Source organism: Capra hircus, chromosome 3 (genome assembly GCF_001704415.2).
Source record: "Capra hircus breed San Clemente chromosome 3, ASM170441v1, whole genome shotgun sequence".
In the NCBI taxonomy this organism is placed as follows: domain Eukaryota; kingdom Metazoa; phylum Chordata; class Mammalia; order Artiodactyla; family Bovidae; genus Capra; species Capra hircus.
The window spans coordinates 62,385,605-62,410,750 of record NC_030810.1 but is presented as its reverse complement, the minus strand read 5'-3'; the positions used below and the strand labels follow the sequence as shown (position 1 = coordinate 62,410,750).

The window sequence follows — 25,146 nt, the reverse complement described above, 5'->3', positions numbered from 1 at the left end:
GGCGGATACATGTTGATGTATGGCAAAATCAATACAGTATTGTAAAGTAAAATTAAAAAAGAAGAAAGAAAGTGTCAATCTGTAAAATAACTTTGGGCAGGTTATTTTATGGTTCTCTGACCTTGAGAGAGAAAATCAGTTATAGTTGGGTTTGATATGGTTGGCCATCCAGAGCAGTGGTTAAAGGCATAGCTTTATCACTTTTCCCCCTCTCTGGCCATGCCACATGGCTTGTGGGATCCCAGGTCCATGACCAGAGATCAAACTCATGCCCCCTACATTAGAAGCACAGAGTCTCAACCACTGGACTGCCAGGCAAGTCCCTAAAGGTGTAGCTTTCTAAGTTTCACCTTGTTCAGCCATTTTTCTAGTTGCTCAACCTTGGGTAGGTTAACATCCATCACGCTATATCTTTGTTTCTTCACCTGTAACATGGGGGTAAAAATTGTAACTATCATAGGGTTTTGGAAGAATTAAATTTTTTGAATAAATGAAACCATATTTCACAATATTTGGCATGTAGTAAACACTCACAATATTATTTATTTTTATGAAGTGGATCTCAAGTTCTTAATATTCAGTTCAGTTCAGTTTGGTCATTCAGTCGTGTCCGACTCTGCGACCCCGTGAACAGCAGCACACCAGGCCTCCCTGTTCATCACCAACTCCCCGACTTCACCCAAACCCATGTCCGTTGAGTCAGTGATGCCATCCAACCATCTCATCTTCTGTTGTCCCCCTCTCCTCCTGCCCTCAATCTTTCCCAGCATCAGAGTCTTTTCAAATGAATCAGGTCTTCGCATCAGGTAGCCAAAGTATTGGAGTTTCAGCTTCAACATCAGTCCTTCCAATGAACACCCAGGACTGATCTCCTTTAGGATGGGCTGATTGGATCTCCTTGCAGTCCAAGGAACTCTCAAGAGTCTTCTCCAACACCACAGTTCCAAAAACATCCATTCTTCTGTGCTCAGCTTTCTTTATAGTCCAACTCTCACATCCATACATGACCACAGGAAAAACCATAGCCTTGACTAGATGAACCTTTGTTGGCAAAGTAATGTCTCTGCTTTTCAATATGCTATCCAGGTTTGTCATAACTTTCCTTCCAAGGAGTAAGCGTCTTTTAATTTCATGGCTGTAGTCACCATCTGCAGCAATCTTGGAGCCCCCAAAAATAAAGTCAGCCACTGTTTCCACTGTTTCCCCATCTATGTGCCATGAAATGATGGGACCGTATGCCATGATCTTCGTTTTCTGAATGTTGAGCTTTAAGCCAACTTTTTCACTCTCCTCTTTCACTTTCATCAAGAGGCTCTTTAGTTCTTCTTCACTTTCTGCCATAAGGGTGGTGTCATCTGCATATCTGAGGTTACTGATATTTCTCCCAGCAATCTTGATTCCAGCTTGTGCTTCCTCCAGCCCAACGTTTCTCATGATGTACTCTGCATAGAAGTTAAATAAGCAGGGTGACAATATATAGCCTTGACGGGCTCCTTTTCCTATTTGGAACCAGTCTGTTGTTCCATGTCCACTTCTAACTGATGCTTCCTGACCTGCATACAGGTTTCTCAAGAGGCAGGTCAGGTGGTCTGGTATTCCCATCTCTTTCAGAATTTTCCACAGTTTACTGTGATCCACTGTGTGGATCACAAAGGCTTTGGCATAGTCAATAAAGCAGAAATAGAGGTTTTTCTGGAATTCTCTTGCTTTTTCGATGATCCAGTGGATGTTGGCAATTTGATCTCTGGTTCCTCTGTCTTTTCTAAAACCAGCTTGAACATCAGGAAGTTCATGGTTCATGTATTGCTGAAGCCTGGCTTGGAGAATTTTGAGCATTACTTTACTAGCATGTGAGATGAGTGCAGCTGTGTGGTAGTTTGAGCATTCTTTGGCATTGCCTTTCTTTGGGATTGGAATGAAAACTGACCTTTTCCAAATTTGCTGACATATTGAGTGCAGTACTTTCATAGCATCATCTTTCAGGATTTAAAATAGTTCAACTGGAATTTCATCACCTTCACTTGTTATGTTTGTAGTGATGCTTTCTAAGACCCACTTGACTTCACATTCCAGGATGTCTGGCTCTAGGTTAGTGATCACACCATCGTGATTATCTGGGTCATGAAGATCTATTTTGTACAGTTCTTCTGTGTATTCTTGCCACCTCTTCTTAATATCTTCTGCTTCTGTTAGTCCCTACCATTTCTGTCCTTTATTGTGCCCATCTTTGCATGAAATGTTCCCTTCGTATCTCTAATTTTCTTGAAGAGATCTCTAGTCTTTCCCATTCTGTTGTTTTCCTCTATTTCTTTGCACTGATGGCTGAGAAAGGCTTTCTTATCTCTCTTTGTTATTCTATGGAACTGCATTCAAATGGGTATATCTTTCCTTTTCTCCTTTGCTTTTTGCTTCTCTTCTTTTCACAGATATTTGTAAGGCCTCCTCAGACAGCACTTTGCTTGTTTGCATTTCTTTTTCTTGGGGATGGTCTTGATCCCTGTCTCCTGTACAATGTCACAAACCTCCGTCCATAGTTCATCAGGCATTCTGTCTATCAGATCTAGTCCCTTAAATCTATTTCTCACTTCCACTGTATAATCATAAGGGATTTGATTTATGTCAGACATTAGCGGGTATGCAATTCCCTAAGACTGCATGGTCGAAAAAACGTGCTTCTGTCCATGGTTTCTGTTCTCTGTGTTGTAAGACCGTGAGCCCACAATTGCAAAACTAAGATCAATTGCAGAGCTAGTGAAAAGAAACTGTGGCTATAAATGTCTTAAAAATATACTCTATCATTCAACTTTGTAGGTCTTATTTTTAACCTCTTAAAACGATTTCTATCTTTGAAATATCAAATTCTTAAGATATGTTGAAGAAAAAACATACATTACTTTTCCTCTCCACTTAAATAGCTATGTTCATTTTTTTAGTGAAACAGTTGTAGCTGATGTAAACACTTAGCAATCAAGATACTTTGCAAATGTTTCTTATTTTTATTAAATATTGCTTATCCCAAAGCCAAATGCTTTATGCTTTCAACATTACTTTTAGAGTGATATATATTTATGACATAATATGCCACTCTTGAAACTCTTTTATATTCAAGTTTCTAAAAAGTGGTATTTACATAAATTTTCCTCAAGCCAAAAAAAAAAAAAAAAATAGATGCATCAAACTTTTTTTTAACTTTTCATTATGAACTAGTTTTAAACTTGAAGAAAAGTTGCCAAAAGGGCACAAAAATGTTTTTATATCCCTTACCCGACTCCCCTAATGTTCACATCTTACATGAACACAATATAATTATCAAGAATAGAAAATTAATTTTGGTATAATCTTATCAACTAAACTACAGACCTTATTTAAATTTTATCATTTTTCCCATGAATATTCTCTTTCTGTTCCAGGAATCCAGGAACCTGTATTGTATTTACTTTCAGTTCAGTTCAGTTCAATCGCTCAGTCGTGTCCGACTCTTTGCGACCCCATGAATTGTAGCACACCTGGCCTCCCTGTCCATCACCAACTCCCGGAGTTTACCCAAACTCATGTCCATTGACTCAGTGATGCCATCCAGCCATCTCATCCTCTCTCGTCCCCTTCTCCTCCTGTCCCCAATCCCTCCCAGCATCAGGGTCATTTCTTTAGTCAAGTCTTATCTCTTTCAATCTGTAGGAAGAAATTTCTCAGTCTTCAGTGGACTTGACACTTTCAGTTATTTTGTAAAATTTGAGTTTGTCAAAAGTTTTCTCATGACTGGAATCATGTAATGTGCTTTTAGCAAAATACCACAAAATGGATACTGTCTTCTCATCATATCAAGGGGTTAATGATGTTGACATGGCTTCCCTGGTGGCCCTGTGGAAGAGAATTCACCTGCCAGTACAGGAGATGCAGGTTTGACCCCTGGGTCAGGAAGATCCCCTGGAGAAGGAAATGGCAACCCACTCCAAAATTCCTGCCTGGAAAACTCCATGGACAGAGGAGCCTGGCGGGCTACAGGCCATGGGGTCTCTAGAGTCAAACACAACTTAGAGACTAAACCAGCACCACCAGCGCTGATATGTCTTATCACTGGAGAGGTCTGTAGTGATGCCTTGGTTAAGTTGCTGTCTGCTGAGTTTCTCTGTTGCAACACTCCTGTCTTTATTTGTAGTTAAGTAGTTTGGGTGCAATACTTAGACTTTTTTTTTAATGTCTATCATCCTAAATTGATTACAGTCCTTAGCCTGTTTATGTGTTTGATTTCCTAGTGTAGTATTATGGTTAACTTGAGTAGGTTAAGCACCCTGACCTCAGATTGCCTTGGCATTACTGATTTTAGTGGTGCTCAAAAAGTAATCAATGGATATAGGAGAAAAGTTCCACAATGATACATGACTGTGAAATGCAACATGTGAATCTTGTTTGGATCTTTATTCAAACAAATCAATTATAAAAGGAGAGTTTTAAGACAACTCATTAAAATTTAACATAGGCTGACTACTGAATGACAATAAATTATTTTCTTGTTAGATGTGATAATGGCATGATTATATTAAAAATATATTTTCTTATAGAAATTCATTCTGAAGTTTTATATGTAAAGTAATATGATGGCAAGAATGCATTTGAAATACTGCAGAAAAAAAGTCTGGCAAGATAGATGGCACTAGAATGGCAAGTGTTATCATTATTGAAGCAGGCAATGGGCACATAATTCCATTATACTTTTCTAATTCTATGTTTTCTATTTCCCAAATAAAAAATAAAAGTTATTTTTTAAAAGCTACTTAGTTCTCTCAGTTAGTCAGCCTCCTAAAAATAGTGCATTCCCATAGTTCTATAATTTCATCTGTGTTCTGTGAAAACTGGTCCCTTCCAAACCACGACATCAAGAGCAAACTTATCCCCTGCCCAGTTCCTGGGTGGCCACTGACCTTGTTCCCCAATCCGGGTGATACGCCCTCTCAACAGCTTTTTCTCAAACAGACTTTTCCTTTTTCCCCCTCTTGGCCAGCTTTCCTCTCAGGTGGGCTCTTCACTGAATTGCTGCAAACTCATTCCATCGTTGACAGGTATTCACATAATTTTGTGCCTGGAATATCAAAGTATAACATCCTCCTCCATGTGTCTGCGCCTTTCTCTGTAGCTATTTCATCCTTGTCTTCAGCACAAATTCTTCTTTCCATTTGCCAACTGCTTTCATTAATCTTTATGCCTGTCCAGTTCCTCATGGAGAGTTCCTATGCCATCGGATGCCAGCACTGAATTGGGTAGGAGAATTTTTGAGGTTTAAAGATTTCATTTATAGGATGAGGACAGCAGCCATCTACCACATAGGTCATGAAGAGATTTGCAGAGAATGATACATGTTTGTCTTCTGTGCATTGTGGGACATTAGAGATGCTCAGTTAATGGAAGGTTTCCACCCTGGCCGGGCTGGCCCCAGAGAGGCCCACGTGGACCTACATGGAAAACATCTAACTTTGGTGAGCAGGCGCAGCTAAGGGGAAAAGCCTTGATGTTGGCACAGCAGGACTTCAGGGCCCCGTACATGAGACCTCGGCAATGCAACTTGCTGAGAAGGAGAATCGATGCCTCACTCTGTAACGTAAGTTATATTTGAAATCTGATGTGGTTAGAGATATAGAACACCATAATCCCACACTTCTATGATGTTTCTAAGATGGCAGATAGCTCTGAGGTCATCATATATGACTGTACAGGGCACAGCCCAGCAGAGCTGCACTTGGTGGCCCTCAGCATCTCCCTCAAATGGCCTGGTCAATCTGGATGCCTGCTTCCCACTCTCTGGCCCCCTCTATTCCTTTCCATTCCTCCTTTTATCCTTTTGTGAAAGAGGAAGCCACAGTAATACCATGGGATGTCTAAGTATATCAAAGTAGATGTGTTTAAAAGTGCTTCGTAGAACTTAGATTTTATTGTTCTGTTTTTGTATAGTAACTACCCTGTATGTGTCACGTACCATTTGTTGAAGTGCTGTTTCATTCATTTGGAGTGGATTTTTTTTTTTTTAGTTTTCTTGTTGTTTAGTCACTAACTTGTGTCTGACTCTTTTACAACCCCATGGACTGTAGCCCACCAGGCTCCTCTGTTCATGGAATTATCTAGGCAAGCGTACTGGAGTGTTACCATTTCCTTCTCCAGGGGATCTTCCTGACCTAGGGATCAAACTCGCTTCTCCTGCTTGGCAGGCAGATTCTTTACCACTGAGCTGCCTGGGAAGCCCATTTTTGGTTTTGAGGGGCTTTATATTGGTTTGGTTGTTGTTCTGGTTTCTGGTCCATGAGAGAATTAGTGGAATTTTTAAAACCTAGCAGACCTCCTGGCATGGCTGAAATAGAAATATGATTCTCAGAGAATTCTCACCCTGAAGCATGTTACATAGACTTGCCTGTGTGAAAAGTGGCTCAATGACACGTTCACACTTGGCACTCAGAGTGTCTGTTCTTGTGAATTTGGATTTGAGGGCCACCTTGGAAATCACAGCGTATTTCCTTTGTCTGAATGTGTAATACTTGCCTCTCTAGATTGGCAGGTGTGGGGGCCTCTGACTGATCTCAAATTCAAGAACTCGGGAGGTTCTTTGAGGTATTTCCCCTCAGGACCCTATAAGAGTCTCAGTAATGATGTTTTGCTTCCCAGCCTGAGTTCTGATTGTATTGAGAAATAAGGGGAAATACCAAGTATTTAATTAGATATCCAAATATCGCATTTATTACTGAGAAAGATGAGACTAGAAGAGCTCATTTGTGCAAGCATGCTAAGTCGTTTCAGTCATGTCCAATTCTTTGCAACCCCATGGACTGTAGCCCACCAGGTTCCTCTGTCCATGGCGTTCTCCAGGCAAGAGTTCTCCAGGAGTGAGGTGATGGGCGCTCCTCCAGGAGACCTTCCCAACCCAGGGAGGGAACCACCGTCTCTTACATCTCCTGCACTGGCAGGCGGGTTCTTTGCCACCAGCGCCACCTGGGGAGCCTGAGCTCATTTGTCGCTATTGTTCAGTCGCTAAGTCGTATCTGATTCTTTGCCACCCCATGGACTGCAGCAGGCCAAGCTTCCCTCTACCTATGGTCTCATGTGTATCTATGGGCCAATGGAAACAGCCTTAGGAACCACCATTTCAAGGCAGTGCTGGGCCAGAGCAAGCCTCCTGATGCAGGGGCAGAGCCTGCCCTGGGGATGCTGAGTGAAAAGAAACACATGCTCCCAGCTGATGGGCCTGCTCCTGAGAGTAAAAAGTCAGGCACTGAGCCAAACTCCCAGTGCTCCTTCCCAAATTCACTAAGTAGAAGAAATATCGCCGTAGACCAGCCCTGACTAAGGACTATTCTTTTCCTTCAAAGTCATCTTTGACGTAGTGATTAAAACCCCACCATTCCATGCTCTTTCTGGTGTTTACCGCAAACCCAAGTTGCAGGCTGGCATTCACACCTCCCACCACTGCAGTCACTTCTTCCATTTAGCTTACACCCCACACCTACTCACCCCAGCTGTCGTCTGAGGGCGCGCAGGACACAGTGGCTGGAGTGCACATTTCCTCTTCAACTGCTTTACATGATACGGCCTGTTCCTCTTTCCTCCTTACATAGACATGTTCTGTTGGCGGTTTCCATATTTTTGGACTGCAATGTCGTTAAGTGTCACATGGACCCACTGCAACAATAAATGGAAAATCCAGTCATTGTGTGTGTGTTCTCTTAGGTTTGTTCCATTTAAATGAGTCATACCATTAAGTAAATACACAGCTTTCTTTAAACCTTTCATCAGTTACATAAGTACCAGAGAGTTCACCCTGACCCTGTGTGATGTTAACATTTCTCCCTTGTTCTGTGAAATTGTTGTTCTTGGATTACGCATTTTCAGGGACAGCTGCCAATCCGTCACTTTGCCTTTAGTTCTCTGAGCATTGTGTGTGTGTGCGTGTGTGTGTGTGAATGTCAGCATCCTAGTCCTACAAATAAAAGTCACCTTTCCTGTTTTTCCAACAACTTGGATCAATTCCAACTTTCTACTGGGTTTCCCTGCTATTGTTCGGTACGTGTACTTTGCTGGACTTTTCCAATAAGCTTCCCACTTTGTTTTGAAGGCATCCAAGATAAAGAGCATTACGTTGGAAAGAAACTGAACTTTCTGATCCTTCAGAAGCTCAGCCTCCTCCTTGAAAGACCCAGCTGTTGAGCAAATGTTTAAGAGGACCTCCTGGCTGATATTTGCAGCCTCCTCTGCACATCCATCATCTTCCCAATAACACTCTATACTTCCCTCCACAGTGTACATGCCACCAGAGCTTTAATGACTTGCTTCTCTCTGTTTCTCATTACCTGTCCTGTGGATTTCCCCAGGGCAAGTATTCTGTCCTAGTCTTTTGATCTGTTCCAGCTAACTCCTCTCCCCTAGTGGGAGCTCAGTTAATAATTGAGGGAAGGGAAAGGAAAGGAAAGGAAAGAAAAGGAAAACAAAGGAAAGGATTGTGGAAAGTCAGGAAGGGACGGAGAGGGCCCTGTCCCCTTGACTATGCTGAACTCCTGTCTAGAAATCTGTTCCCATACAATTCCTGTGGCCAGCTCCTTCCCTGTCTGTCATTCCCATGTCCATCTAAATACCCCGCTCAGAGTGCTCTGCCCTGACATCCTTCTTAAAGGGGCCAGTACATGGGCACAGCCACTCTATTTTATCTACTTCATGGCTCTCCGCTCTCTGAAATTACTTAGCTGCATGTTTATTTATTGTCTGCCTCCCTGCACTATAAAGCAGGGCTCCAGGAGCTACTACAGCTTTAGTTTCTTATATAGTGCCTGGTGTAAGTGCCTAAAATGTTCCCATGGAATGGATAAACAGAGGAGAGACAGGAAGGAAGGGAGTGTCTTCCCTGACCTTTTTCCCTCTTTAATAAACTTTAAAGTGTGGTTTGGTGGGAACCTCCTCAGAGAAAAGGGATGCTGTTCTTCTGCCCTTTGCTGACCTGCCCCTCGCACTTCATTGTAGACTGCAGGGTCCAGAAGGCATCTTGAGTGGGAAAAACAGGTGAGGGAAGTGAGCAATGTCTCATACAGAAGACTGCTGTGAGGACTGTGGCTCCTGAGACTGTTCCAGCCACACTGTCTGTGCTTAGGAACGGACAGGCTGCACTTTCGATGGGGGAACTCGAAAATGGATTTCACAAGCATTTAAGCAGAGGTGGGGGTTATTTTATTTTATTGTTTTATTTCTTTATGTTGTCTGATCTTTTTGATGCATCTTTTTAAACTTTTTCTTTTATATTTGAATATAGCCATTTAACAATGTTGTGATAATTTCAGATGCACAGCAGAGCAACTCAACCATACATATACATGTATCCTTTCTCCCCCAAGCTCCCCTCCCATTACTTTAGATACATCGTGGTATCCACAAGTTTGCGGCATAATGAAGCCTGGAGCCAGACCTGGCAGGGAAGGGCCCCAGGGCTGCAGGGATGCTGCTCTGCTGTCTGAACTGTCCTCCTTTCCTCTTCACTCTGTACATCTGCTTCCTTTTCCTCTGTCACCACAGCCTGTGCACAGCCACCAAATACTGCTGCTCAGGAGGCTCACAGGCCCATTTCCCAGTTTGCGTGACAAAGAGTCTGAGGGGTACCACTTGAGTCAAGTTTGCAAACCCTTTCCAGTCAGCTAAGGGTGAAGGGGTCACAGTGTACAGAGGTGGCAGTCGGTTCAGGGTTCAGAGGAGGGGGTTTGTGGCTGGGGATCACCCTAAGATGGGGTCCCAGCCTCCAGGATCTAATACCTGATGATCGGAGGTGGAGATGTAATAATGATAGAAATAAAGTGCACAATAAATGTAGTGTGCTTCAATCATCGTGAAACCACCCTCCTCTCTGTGTTCCACGAGGAAAAACTGTGTTCCACGAAACTGGTCCGCAGTGCCAAAAAGGTTGGGGACCATTGCCCTAACAGACATTACCTTAGGCAACAAACGACATGTCCAGGCTCCAGAAATATCTGCAGAGCAGCTTATTGTCATTTCCTTTCAATTGTCCAGATACTTTCCATTTGTCTTCTCCATCACTATCCCACAACCACCTAGCCCTGGAAGCATGAAACAGAAGAGGCTGCTCTTGGAAATATTTGCTGGGTCACTAGGGCATTAAACCGGAGAAGGCAATGGCACCCCACTCCAGTACTCTTGCCGGGAAAATCCCATGGACGGAGGAGCCTGGTGGGCTCCAGTCCATGGGGTCACAAAGAGTCGGACACGACTGAGCGACTTCACTTTTCACTTTTCACTTTCATGCATTGGAGAAGGAAATAGCAACCCACTCCAGTGTTCTTGCCTGGAGAATCCCAGGGACGGGGGAGCTTGGTGGGCTGCCATCTATGGGGTCACACAGAGTCGGACACGACTGAAGCGACTTAGCAGCAGCAGCAGCAGCAGCAGGGCGTTAAACACTTGTTTCTAATGTTAGTGGGTCTAAAGCAGTAATCAAGAGCCAGTGACAAAGGTTTACTGCCCTAAACTGGCCTAAAGAAGCCAGATGCTACAAAAGTCCTTTGGGCAAATTTCCACTTACCTCTTTTTTGATCTTGAAGCCTGAGAAAACAATTCCTGGAATGTACCCACTGAATCCAACCACCTCAACCAAAGAAGACAGTGTATCCTAGATGTACCCAAGACACACCTTTCCATGAGTAATTATAAGGCAACTTACACAACTTTCTGCTTTTCTCACTGACTACTTCTGACTCATCCAGAAAGTTTTCTGGCTCTTTAGACCAGGTGTGTATGATAAAAATGACACCAGGTGAGATCACACCTTGGGTTTTTTTGAACGCCTCGTATTTTTCAATTGATTGACCTTTGAGCAAACTCCTCCTCTGTTGTGGGAAGCCTATTCAATACTCTGGGGAGCGAGATGCAGTCAATAACACGGTGACTTCAAGAAGAGAAGTCGCTCTGCACATTAATGTAAGTAGCTGCCATAACTGTGGACAGAGACATAGTTCCTAAGATGATGTTTCCTTTGGATAAATATTCCTACTCTAAGAAACGTAGTGCAAGTGTGTGTCTACCATTGTCCTGGCTTGCTGAGAGGTTTGGGGCCAGTTCTACCTGGTCCCATGGTACTACTTGCCCAGGTACTACTCCAGGAAGACTTCAGGGGACCAAGACTTTGATCTCAGGACTTTTAAGTGTCCTAGGCTGCTGGACAAAATCTCGGGGCACAGGTACCTGTCTTTAGATCTAATTAATCACCACTGTGACTGCAAGCCAGATGAACAGGACATCTGATCTAGGTCCTTAGGATGCAAGCCATGGGCCATGTTCCAGCGGAGCACAGATAGCACTCTCTCTCTCTCTCTCTTTGAGTCCTTCTTCCCTCCCCATCCCCCAGTCTGTGCAATCTTTAGTCTGAGGGGATAGACCTCTCTTTGTAATTATGCAGTTAGTCATCTGGCTCTTTCTTAACACCTGCACCAGTGACTTCTGAACTTAACACCACAAACTTGCCTCCTTTATTTTCTGGTTTAGGGCATGGCAACCCACTCCAGTATTCTCACCTGGAGAATCTCATGCACAGAGGAGCCTGGTGAGCTACAGTCCATAGGGTCACAAAGAGTCGGATGTAACCGAGCACACACATGCATTCTCTGGTTTAAGAATGACAACCTTCCTAAAGCAGTGGATGACATATTTAGTTTTCTAGGCTAGGAGGAAGATCCTCAGGGTGCAAGTGAAGAAAATCAGAGAGCCCAGAATTGGGAAGGTTATGACAACTGGGAAACAGGTGTGAGAACACAGAAATAATTCTTTAAAATATTATCCCACTCTGAAAGAATCAGGCATTGTTCTAGAATATGAGACTTGTTATTGTCAAGTTGTGTGTTCTTGTTCCCATGCTTCTTGAAGGCTGCAGGACAGACATGTGGACCTTCCACAGAGGACAAAGCAGGAAAAGTAGCTTTGTCCATCACAATTGGGGCTTACCTGTAGATGTCCTGCTGCAGAGTTGGCTGAGGAACCCAGATCTTGAGAAATGTTCTGATATTAGGCCATACATTCTTTGTCTTTGGAAGACCTTAATACCAGCCCTCACTGGCAATAATGACAGCTCCCCCATCAGTCATTTCTTGGATGAGCTGACCTAGAGCAGAGTGAAGAAGAAAAAAATGACCAAATACTTTCTTCTTTTCCCTGGAGTGAGTCAGCTCTGGCCTCTGAGGATGAAAATGAGTGGAGCCCTCCTGTTTGGGGAGATAGAATTTGTTGGTTAAGATGGGCTTTGCTTTGGGAGCTAGGAAGGAGAGAGTGTGCCAGGCACAGTTGGTGCCCTCCCGAATGCCTTGGCATCCACTGCATTTTACTGACTACCTCCCTGGGACTCTTTCCAGCTCAGAAGGACACTGCTCTGCAGATGGCAGCAAAAGTCCCAGGGAATTAACTTCCCACACACACCCTCCAGGGCAGTATTCGGCCAGTGATGATTTGGAACAAGCAGATAAATATATCCAGTTTCTTCAATTTTCGGGTCAGAGAATTCTAAGGCATGACCTACACCAGTACTGTTCAATTGAAATAGAATGCAAATGACAGGTGGAATTTTACATTTCTTAGTAGCTACACTTTTCAAAGTAAACAGGTGAAATTAATTCTAATAATATATTTTGTTGAAATCATATATCTAAAATTTATCATGCCCAAGTGTAATCAATATAAAAGTCATCAATGAGATGTTTTACATTTTTTTTGTACTAAGTGTGAGAAACTCAATGGTGTTTTCACATTCAGAGTCAATCTCAATCGTGATTAGCCACATTTCAGACACTCAGCAGTTTTGTGCACCTAGTGACTACAGTGTTGACCAGGCAGTTCCATGCTATCTTTCAAAGGTCCCTTAGGGTATGGCGCCCCAGCTGCCCACAGAAGCAATCTTCTTACTGATACACCCGATCTAGACTTCCTTCCCTCCCCTGAATGACTTCTCTACTTTCACCAACACTTCCTACGCACAAATCATCTGCCAAGTGAACTATTTACACTCAGATGCGTGCCTCTGAGTCAGCTTCTGGGGAACATCTAAGGGTAAAAAGCTCTAAGGGTAGCCACATCTCATATTTCTTAAGTTATTCTCAATTTTTACCTTTCCTTCTGTTATCTTTGCATGGAGTAAACCCATACTGAAAGTTCCAGCAAGGTGTGTTCTATGCTGTGACAACCTCAGGGAAGGGGCTGTTCATTTTTGAGCCTGAATATCAGAGGACAGAAGAGTGTCCCCTCCCCTGAGGTCAAAGTGGTGTTGGCAGTAGCAACACCCATGGAGATAGCTGTGCCCAGTGGAGCAGCAATTTCCCAGGGCCACCAGAAGCAGCATGGCTGAGGGACCAGGGGGCGAGGGCAGAGGAACACGAGGGACCTACCTATTCTCCCACAAGATGACTCTGGGAACCTTCGGACAGACCAGAGGACACTTTCTGCTGCCAAACTAAGGGCGGAGGTACAGATACCATAAATCTATACTTAAAAGGAAATTTAAATTTGTGTAGGCATTGGTGGTAAAGTCATGACAGATGAGTGGCATATGAATTAAGTCTCCATCAGCGGCCTCAGTCAGGGTGACTCCACAGAATCCTCCATTTGTCTCTGAGAGCAACTAACGAAAACAATGGACTGTTAAGCTACAGATCAACTCTGACAGTGTTCATAAAGTCCCCTAGAAGAGGTGCTTCCTTCTAGGAATCAGAGCATGACTTAAAACGTCAAACAACACAGCACGTAACCCAGCTCTGTCAGGGGGTGGAGCAAAGACCAGAGAGAAATTTTATGTCAGCGAGCACTAAAATATCCCTAGAAGAAATCTGACCCTAAAATGTCCACGTAGACTAACAATAAACTTCTGTTGTTTATTTATCAAATGAAAACAAAACATTCCTTTCTGCTTATTTGTACTTCGTCTCCAATTCTCTAAACCAAATGAAACAATCCTTTGAGAAACTAGCGGTATATTTCCAGGTGTATTTTTCCCCCAAATCATCCTCACCAAATATAGGCCAATATATTTTAACTTTTGTGCCAGACATAATAAATGAACAAAATATCATACCAGAAGAGTAACCGCGTGGCCTTATTTTCTTACCTCCCCAAACCATGTTTTTCTAAAAAGTGAATCTATGGATAACAATAGCAACATTTCACCTTAGCTTCCACAACACATTCTACTGAAATTACTCTAGAGTCCCAGTAACCTCCTGTTCTAAAACCAGGGCTTTCCTCTGTGTTATCATTCTACCTGAAATTTCCACAGCATTTAATATATTGAACAGCCTTTTCTTTGTTCATTCCAGTTCAATAATTGTTTACTCAGTATCTACTCTAAACCAAGCACTAGTATAAGCACCTTGAAGACATCAGGAAATAAAACAAAGACCTCTGCCCTTTGGAGCTCACATTAGAACAGAGATGTCATAACTCATTCACCTCAGTAAATCACAGAGTTAGAACAATGGAGAACAACCCTTTCAGAGCAGCAAGAAAAAAAAAAAAAAAGGAGGGTTTGGAGGCCGGACACTGTGGTGGTGTGTGATTTTCACCTAATGTAACCGCAGCCAATAAATTCCTAAGTATCACAAGTTGTCAAATACAATCGGGGTTCTTATGGAAAATAGAGTTGGGGCGTTGCTCTACATCTGGGTCTGAGAAGGTCCACCAATTCTCTCAAACCCACCCTTCCTCATGAGCTCAGGGCCTCAGCCTTCAAGCAGCTCTTCTCTCAAGCTTCAGTCTAAGATTTCTCTATCCCACTCCCCAGACTAGGGCCCGAGGGTGTGTGCACTCAGTCGCTCAGTGGTGTCTGACTCTTTTGCAACCCTATGGACTGTAACCCCACCAGGCTCCTCAGTCCATGGGATTTCCCAGGCAAGAATACTGGAGTAAGCTGCCATTTCCTTCTCCAGGGGAGCCTCCCGACCCAGGGATCGAACTCTTGTCTCCTGTATCCCCTGCATTGCAGGCGGATTCTTTACCACTAGCGGTACGTGGGAATCCCTGTTGCCCAAGGGGTCACTCCCTAAAATACAACTGCCACTGTCTTTTTCCTAAAATATACCTGAAATTGATCATATGCTTACCAAAGTATTATATTACTGTGAACATATATACACTGAGAGATGCAGGTTTGTTTGTCAACAGAATCATACTTAGAAAAAACACAATGGAATTATTTTTTTCTCTTGAAAGAAGAGCAAAATGATCTTCCTATTTTGAAAGGTTTGACATGCTTTTCACTACTGTAGGAGCTACCCAGAGTTGAAATAAACAGCAGCAATTCTAAGAAATTTCAGGTGGCTGACAGAGCTAAACGGAGTTTGACAGACAAGTGATGGGTCTGGGAATTTTCAAGTTTAAAGCGCAGCACTGCTGTGATGTTGAATCTTCAATTCAGCAGTTTGACATGCCTGGCAATGCCCTGATCAGAAACATAGAATCAATGACTAGTCTTTAGCAATAGCTAGGTTTGTTTCTGCTTGAAACATAGGCCAACAATATGTGGGTGCAGCTCAGAGGGAACCAGCACCTGAGGTGGTAGCCCTGGGCCTGAGTTTCCTCCGGGCAGCACAGTGGTTGGGAGAAGCTGACTGTGCCCCAGGGGATTCAAGGTCATCATCAACAAGACTGTGCCCCAGGGGATTCAAGATTATCATCTGACAAGCATCAGATCCCAAGGATGAGCTAATAACGATAGCACATGTCCAGAATAATAAAATGAGGATGCTAATATTTACTGCCTGTATAGTGTACGCAAGAAACAGCACTTTATGTGCATTCAACCAATCTAAGATCAGATGTTGCTATTTCTTACTCTTTTTATGGTAGTAATTCCCAACATTCCATCTTTATTTCTCTTCCCTTCACATATTTAAGCTTTTTATTTTTTTCCCGAGTGGATGAGAAACTTGGGAGACAGAGCAATTAGGAAACTTGCCTGAACTTGAAAAGTAAGTGGTAAAGAAATGATGCAAGCAAAAGGAAAGTAAGGCTGAAACCCAGAGAGTGAGGTGTCAGCCAAAAAGTACAAGGATGGAGGTCAGGATGGAGGAGGGAAAGGGGTAGGTTGAGGCAAGTGGGTGGTAGGTACTAAGGCCAAGAAGAGTTACAGAGCACTGATGTCTCCTTGAGCTGCATCCTGGAGTGTAACAGAAGGGAGAGTGGCTGCTGAGGGGTGGGTGCAGAACTGAGGGGTGTAAAGGAAAAAGTATGCTGATATAAAGATGTTCAGAATATTGCATTTTTTACTTTATTGTGGTAAGAATGCTTAACATGAAATCTACCCTCTTAATAAATGTTTTAGTGTAAAATACAGTACTGTTCACCATAAGCCCGATGTTGTACAGCAGATTTCTAGAACATATTCATTTTGTATAACCAAACCTTTATACCTGTTGAATAGCTTTTTATTTCATCAGTCATTCAATATGTGTTTATTGTACACTTAGCATCTTAGTCCATTTGGGCTGATACAACAAAGTGCCACAGACTGGGTGGCTTGTAAACAACAGAGTTTTATTTCTCATGGTTTCCACAGCTGTAAGTCTGTGATCTCTAAGGGTGCTGGCATGGTCTAGATCTATGGAGAGAGTCCCCTTCCAGGTGGCAGACAGTTGACTCTTCATTATATCTTCCCCTGGCTGAAAAAGCAAGAGCTCTCTGCAATCTGTTTTATAAAGGCTCTCATCCCATTCATAGGGCTCCACCCTCATGACCTAATCACCTCCCAAAGGCCCCACCTAATACCATCACACTGAGTGTTGGGATTGCAACATATGAATTTTGGAGGAAACACATCAATCCATAGCACCTACTATGAGCCAGTCACTGTTCCAGGAGCAGCATTGAAAAAAGTAACTAATGTGCTGGCTTTATTGAAGTTACAAGCTAATGGAATAATAATATATTAAATATTATACAATAAAAACAGTAGATCTAATATGCCCTGCTATCACACTCAGCTGTTTTCAAGCAAAACCCCAGTGGAGCCAGATTAGGAAAATTAAGAGAAAGATGAAAGGGAAAAACAGCAACTTTTTATCCTGCAGGCCAAGCCCCTTCCCCTGCCTACCAGAGACCTGGTACGACTAACTCTGCCAGCATGAATAGAGTCTTCCAGAAGCTTAGAGTGGGAGCACTGTCAAAGTCATTTAGGCCAACCTCCTCACCTTCTGGTTTTTGAATCCCCTTATAAAAAAGTTGTATGGGATATGTTTGAATATCCTGCAGGAAACAAAACTTTTTACTTCTCAATACAATCCACTTCAGAGAAGATTCGTTTTAGTTTTGTTTACCCTTTATATTGATCTCTGTAAGAGTTCATCTTGATCCTGGATTTGTTATTAAAAGTATTTTATGATCTCAGTTTTGGGTTACCCACATTTAATGAAAAACTACTTTCTGAATCACTGGTGTTTAAACTATGTTCTACAAAGCCCTGGATGAGCAGGTGAGAGTGGAGGCTTCTACAAGTCACTAGCCAGCCCCCTAACCATCTGCTCACTCCTGGTGGTCCCAAGACGAGCTCCTCTTTTACCTGTTTAGTTTTTTTTTCTCTTAAGCTTCTACAGCAGATTTCATTGGAAGAAAGGGTTGTACAGTTAGAAAAAAGTTTGAAAACTCCTGCTCCAGATATTCATCCACTGAAGTCATTAGTATAAATGTAGAACTGAACAGAGCTGAGAACAGGGTGCTAAGACATACATCCCTGAATGTCAGCAGCAATCACTAACATCTTGGGTAGAGCTGGGAAGCCACCTATGAACCAACATCAGTGTTCTACAAGATCCCCAGGAATTAGGAAATGTCTCCCTAAAGCTGCAAGTGTCTCCCTGAAACTGTCAGCCTGCGTTCTGTGATTCACCATTCTGTCAGCACCACTGGTTCTCATCCCGCCTGGGAGTCTAATAGTCTCATTACAATCAACTAGGAAATTTTCAAAACTGCCACTCCTCCTCCAAAAGATAAAATAGTGTTATCATGTAACACAGCAATTTCACTCCTAGATCTATATCCAGGAGAAATGAAAGCATACATTCGCACAATACCTTGTACAAAAATGTTCAAAATAATAGCGTTATTCAGAGTAGCCAAAAAGTGGAAATAATCCAAATATTCACCAATTTATGAATGCATAAACAAAATATGGCATATTAATACAGTAGAATATTTATCCAGCCATAAAAAGGAACGAACCACCAATTCCTGCTACAACATAGATGAACCTTGGAAACGTTATACAAAGTGAAAGAAGCCAGACACAAAAGGTCCTATATTATATCATTCCATTCCTATTAAATGTCCAGAATAGGCAAATCTATAGAGACAGAGAATCAGTGAATAGATGCCTAGGGCTAGGAATGATGGGAGGAGTAGGGATGAAGGCTAAAGACCATAGATTTCTTTTTAAGAGTGAAGAAATATTCTAAAATTGATTGAGTGATGGTAACACAATTCTGTGACTATACTAAAAAGCTCTGAATTTTATACATTAGGTGGATTATGTACTATGTGAATTACATATTAGTGAAACTATTAGCAGAGGAAAAAAAAGTCCTTCCACTACTCAGGCTTTAAAACTGGTCTGCAGTGGGGCTTTAGCTCCCACATGATCCCAGACCAAAAACCACTGATTCTAACCATGGCTCCGGAGGAACTGACTGATTTTGAGGGAGGCCATGCTACCTCTCAGTGGTCACCCCAACCTTCACTCTAGACACACATCAGCTACTCCTTTAATGCTCCTTCCCAGAATTCTGCCTGCATTTGAATCCAACCCACAGTTTGCGAGTACCACCTTCTTCCTCCTTCTGCAACTCATATTACTGACCTGTGCCTGGTCTCCAGCATCGCCACCATTTACACAATGCCTCGTGCACCTTCAGCAGGACCAGGAATGCTCATTCTCAAGTTTCCTTCTATACCTTGACGAACCAACTGACAGAACTATGAACCTCTGAACACAAATGAAGCTGTTTAGTTACCATCTCTTCATTCACCAGAGGATGGTACATTTGCAGAAGCTCACCATAGACTGTGAAGTCCTCTTGCTGCATTTCTGAGCTTTGGCCACCCTTAGCTATATTAATGCTGGCTTTCAGAATCCTGATCCATCAGCTACATCCCTAGGCCTGGAACACTGGGTGCATTCCTTGGCCTTCATAATGGCAGGATGTTTTTATAAGGCTGCAGTTCAGGGTCCATTAAGAACCTACGAGCTTTCTTCCAGCTGATCTTTGGGTGTTCTCCTCTGCATTTAGGGAGCTTAAAAATCCCGTGATAAGTTTCCTGGCTTTTCTTTTTCCTACCTCAGAAACAGAGAACAGACCTGAATGTGCTATATCTCTCCTCTTGCCCCAGGAAATATTTGAATATCTTACAGCTCCACAGAATCACCATATCCTAAAGCAATTAGTTCAGTCTATAGCTAATAAGAACTGTACAAAAATGATCTTCATGATCCAGATAATCACGATGGTTTGATCACTCACCTACAGCCACACATCCTGGAATGTGAAGTCAAGTGGGCCTTAGGAAGCAGCACTATGAACAAAGCTAGTGGAGGTGATGAAATTCCAGTTGAGCTGTTTCAAATCCTAAAAGGTGATGCTGTGAAAGTGCTGCACTCAATATGTCAGCAAATTTGGAAAACTCAGTAGTGGCCACAGGACTGGAAAAAGTCAGTTTTCATTCCAGTCACAAAGAAAGGCAATGCCAAAGAATGCTCAAACTACCGCACAATTGCACCCATCTCATATGCTAGTAAAGTAATGCTCAAAATTCTCCAAGCTAGGCTTCAGCAGTATATGAACCGTGAACTTCCAGATGTTCAAGCTGGTTTTAGAAAAGGCAGAGGAACCAGAGATCAAATTGCCAACATCCGCTGGATCATGGAAAAAGCAAGAGAGTTCCAGAAAAATATCTATTTCTGCTTTATTGACTATGCCAAAGCCTTTGACTGTGTGGATCACAATAAACTGTGGGATATTCTGAAAGAGATGGGAATACCAGACCACCTGACCTGCCTCTTGAGAAACCTGCATGCAGGTCAGGAAGCATCAGTTAGAACTGGACATGGAACAACAGACTGGTTCCAAATAGAGAAAGGAATACATCAAGGCTGTATATTGTCACCCTGCTTATTTAACTTATATGCAGAGTATATCATGAGAAACGCTGGGCGAGATGAAGCACAAAATGGAATCAAGATTGCCAGGAGAAATATCAATAACCTCAGATATGCAGATGACATCACCCTTATGGCTGCAGAAAGTGAAGAACTAAAGAGCCACTTGATGAAAGTGAAAGAGGAGAGTGAAAAAGTTGCCTTAAAGCTCAACATTCAGAAAACAAATCATGGCATCTAGTCCCATTATTTCATGGCAAATAGATGGGGAAACAGTGGGTGACTTTATTTTGGGGGGCTCCAAAATCACTGCAGATGGTGACTGCAGCCATGAAATTAAAAGATGCTTACTCCTTGGAAGGAAAGTTATGACCAACCGAGACAGCATATTAAAAAGCAGAGACATTAACTTTGCCAACAAAGGTCTGTCTAGTCAAAGCTATGGTTTTTCCAGTGGTCATATATGGATGTGAGAGTTGGACTATAAAGAAAGCTGAGCATCACAGAACTGATGCTTTTGAAGTGTGGTGTTGGAGAAGACTCTTGAGAGTTCCTTGGACTTCAAGGAGATCCAACCAGTCCATCCCAAAGAAAATCAGTCCTAAATATTCATTGGAAAGACTGATGCTAAAGCTGAAACTCCAATACTTTGGACACTTGATGTGAAGAACTGACTGATTTGAAAAGACCCTGACGCTAGGAAAGATTGAAGGTGGGAGGAGAAGGGGATGACAGAGGATGAGATGGTTGGATGGCATCACCAACTCAATGGACATAAGTTTGAATAAACTCCCAAGAGTTGGTGACGGACAGGGAGGCCCGGCAGGCTATAGTCCTTGGGGTCGCAAAGAGTCGGACATGGCTGAGAAACTGAACTGAACTGATAGCTAGTAATTGAGAACACTGGTCTTGTTATCAGATAGAGCTGAGTTGTAATCCTGATTCTGTTACTTGTTAGAGGAATGGCCTTGGGAAAAACATTTTCTAAGCCTCAGAGTCCTCACCTATAAATTGAAGGTAATAAAGCCTACCTGGAAGGACTGTCATAGAGATTAAATTGTAACAGCAGTCATATGTAAAATAGAGAGCCAATGGGAATTTGCTGTATGGCTCAAGAAACTCAAACAGGGCTCTGTATCAACCTAGAAGGGTTGGATGTGGAGGGAGGTGGGAGGGACATTCAAAAGGGATGGGCTATGTGTATACCTATGGCTGATTCATGTTGAAGTTTGACAGAAAACAACAAAATTCTGTAAAGCAATTATCCTTCAAGAAAAAAATTAATTAATTAAAAAAATTATAACAGCAGAAGTGGTGTGCTTGCCTCAGAATGGGTATGAAATAAATTGCTAGTAATTGGTTCTTCCCAGGCAGTTGTATTCCTAGGAGATCTAGCCCTTTTCTCAAGATCTCCCTGCTGGTTTACAGGACATTGCCTCCCCTCAAGTAGATCCAAGGCAGCCTATCCCATAAACATGCAGGCCTCTAGTACCAAACACCTGTTCTTATCCTCCAAACCAACCTGTCTTCTAGGGGGAAGGCAGAGCGAATGATCCCTTTTCTCTGATTTCCTCATCAGCCCCAACAATATCTCCATCTTGGGATGCACTTGTAACTGTCTTCAGAGGATCTGCTCAGGCCCATGCTCCCCACTCCATACCCTCCTGGTCCTTCCTTCCTAGGCTGCAAGCCACTCCTGGGGGCAGGACCACCTGGAATCTTCCCAAAGTCCCTGTACTAAGACATCTAAACTCTCCCACATATCGCCTTGCCATTTAGACCAGGAGTGTCTGGCTCAGAAGTGGCCACTTTTCTCCTCCAGTGATTTCCAGGAAATTTATAATACAGATTACTTGAAATAGAATTCGAGTCACCGTGAAACAGAATTCACGGCACCTGGTATCTGGCAGGAAGTGTTGGAATAAATCATTAAACAGCGGTTAAAGCTTCACTGGCCCAGTTTAAATGCATCTTTTTCATGTTGTCTTTTCAGGGAGAAATGGTCTCCTCTTCCCTCCCTCTGCCTTCTTATAACAGCTATGTTTATGGAATGCTTACTGATTGTTCCCAGGTCATACAGCTAATAACTGGCAAATTTAGAATTCAGCTGTACAGAGTTGAATGGCGTCTCCTCCAGCGTTCATTGGAAACTCAGAATGTGACCTTATTTGAAAAGTGTCTTTCCAGATGTAACCAAGTTAAGATAATTTCATCCTGGGTTAAAGTGGCCCCTAAACCCAATGATTAGTGTCCTTTAAGAAAAGGACATTTGGAAGCAGACATAGGTAGAAAACAGGGAAGGCCATGTCAAGATGGAGGCAGAGACTGAAGTCATGCGGCCAGAGCCAAGAAAGGGCCTTCAGACGGAGAAGGCAATGGCACCCCACTCCAGTACTCTTGCCTAGAAAATCCTATGGACAGAGGAGCCTGGTGGGCTGCAGTCCATGGGGTCAATAAGAGTCGGACACGACTGAGCAACTTCCCTTTCACTTTTCATTTTCATGCACTGGAGAAGGAAATAGCAACCCATTCCAGTGTTCTTGCCTGGGGAATCCCAGGGGCGGGGGAATCTGGTGGGCTTCCGTCTATGGGGTCGCACAGAGTCGGACACGACTGACGCAACTTAGCAGCAGCAGCAGGGCCTTCAGAGGGAGCTGTGATGGTTCTGCCAGTTTTATATTTCTAACCTCTAACTGCGAGAGAATACATTTCTGTTGTTTTATACCCCATGTACAGTAATTTATCAAGGCAGCCCTAAGAAACTAATACCCTAAGTCCGTCAGACACCAAACATCTTCATTTTTAACCACTCTGATATACTGTCTTATGTTTGTCATGCCCTAACTGTATCCTTCATAGTCCGTTTATCAGATGCCTTGTATTTCATAGAAAGAGGCAGAGGATGAGTCTAGAGGTCAAGGTGAGGATGGAGGGGGTGGGGAAAAGGTAGAAGTATTGCAAAGTAGAGAATGGGCAGGATGATTTTTTTTAATCTGTGCCCTATCCTCATTATGTCTTTTCCTATAATAGAGCAGAGAAAGGGGAAGTAATTTGCTTATGAAAGGATGATGCACTTGAATGCAAGCAGGCATGGGAATTGCAAGGCCTGATGTGAACTAGCTCTGTGACCAGGCACATGACATTCAGATGTGGCTGCTCTGACATAGACTATGTGACTTGGGAACATTGCGATATGGCCTTAAAAACAAAATATCAACCTTTTGGCTTCCTCATCCCACCCAACCCCTTATCCTCATTTTATAACTTCCATTCTGACAACATTTTAGTTGAATAAATGAAAAAGGGAATAAATAAGGAACAAAGCTGGAGGTGTCAGAAGTGAAATGGTAGTCAACAACAAGGAAAGAGTCAGATACATAGTAAGGGTCATACAGAAGGCTCAAGAATCAGCAACTAATCAAACATTAGTCTGCCACTAATATTTGGCAATAAAAAAATATAACAGAAGCAAATGCAGCAAAATATCCTACTTGTTAAATCTTGGTAAGGAATGTAGGGTGTTTGTAATACTATTTTTTATAATTTGGTGTGTTTGAAGTATTTTGTTTAAAAAAGAACAAAAGAACAGCAATCTCAGATTTCCCTGGTGGTTCAGTGGTTAAGAATCCACTTGTCAAGGCAGGGGACACGAGTTCAATCCCTGGTCCCAGAAGATTCCACATACCACAGGGCAACTAAGTCTGTATTCCAAAAGTACTGAAGCCCATGCTCCACAACAAGAGAAGCCACTGCACTAAGGAGCCTGAGCACCACAACTAGAGAAAGCCTGGGAGCAGCAGTAGAGACACAGTCAAAAAAAAAAAAAAGTCCACAGCCAAAAATCCTGAATAAATAAATAAATCTTAAAAGAACAGCAACCTCATAATGATAATACCCTACCAAAATGCATGTAGCAAATCAGCCTCATTCAAATCCCTTCGTTTTGATAGGTTCTGAGGCCCCTCTTTCATCAGCAGAGCAGTTATGGTTTATTGCCATACACAGATGGATCAATCCCTTGGAGAGAACCTGCGGAAATATGCATGAAAAGACAGAAAATAGTCATTTCACTAGGCTCTGCACTCCTGCTCCTGAGAACTTATCCAAAAGAAATGATAATTCAAAAGAAAAAAGGCCTGGGGAATATGTGGATAAAAAATTTAGGGACAAATTTGTTATAACAATGAAAAATTAGGAATAACTTGAGGACCTGCATACAGATTTCTCAAGAGGCAGGTCAGGTGGTCTGGTATTCCCATCTCTTTCAGAGTTTTCCACAGTTTGTTATGATCCACACAGTCAAAGGCTTTGGCATAGCCAATAAAGCAGAAATAGATGTTTTTCTGGAATTCTCTTGCTTTTTTGATGATCCAGCACATGTTGACAATTTGATCTCTGGTTCCTCTGCCTTTTCTAAAACCAGCTTGAACATCTGAAAGTTCACAGTTCACGTATTGTTCACGTATTAGGACTTCCCTGGGGGCTCAGATGGTAAGAGCGCCTGCCTACAATGTGGGAGACCCAGGTTCAATCCCTGGGTTGGGAAGATCCCCTGGAGAAGGAAATGGCAACCCACTCCAGTACTCTTGCCTGGAAAATCCCATGGGCGGAGGAGGCTGGTAGGCTACAATCCATGAGGTCGCAAAGAGTCAGACACAACTGAACAACTTCGCTCACTTGAGGTCACCATGGGGAAGAACTTACCACTGCTCCCAGCCTGGTGACACCACTCTAGTCTTTGCTGGGATCACTCTGGTAGCTTCCAGCTGATCTCTCTGCTTCCAGCCTATATATCTATAATTTATTCTCTACTCAGCCACCAGAGTGATTCTTTGAAAAGGAAATGAAATCACTTCCCCACTTCAAAATGTTCTCACCACCTTTGCTATTACCAGCCCCATTCAGAGCCACCACCTTCCGGGCCAGATGATGGTGATAGCTCCCTATCTGGTCTCCCCTCTCCCATCTTCCTGCCCCTCAAGGCAACAGTGAAA

At 42.8% G+C, this 25,146-nt stretch overlaps 1 long non-coding RNA gene across 1 annotated transcript; it reads right to left on the bottom strand.

The window, feature by feature from the left end:
* Positions 4,401 to 24,164, bottom strand: LOC108635571. The gene is made up of 4 exons (XR_001917830.1): positions 24,053 to 24,164; positions 11,974 to 12,130; positions 7,495 to 7,662; positions 4,401 to 5,589 (listed from the first exon to the last, which is right to left on the bottom strand). It is a non-coding gene; the product is annotated as an uncharacterized LOC108635571 (long non-coding RNA).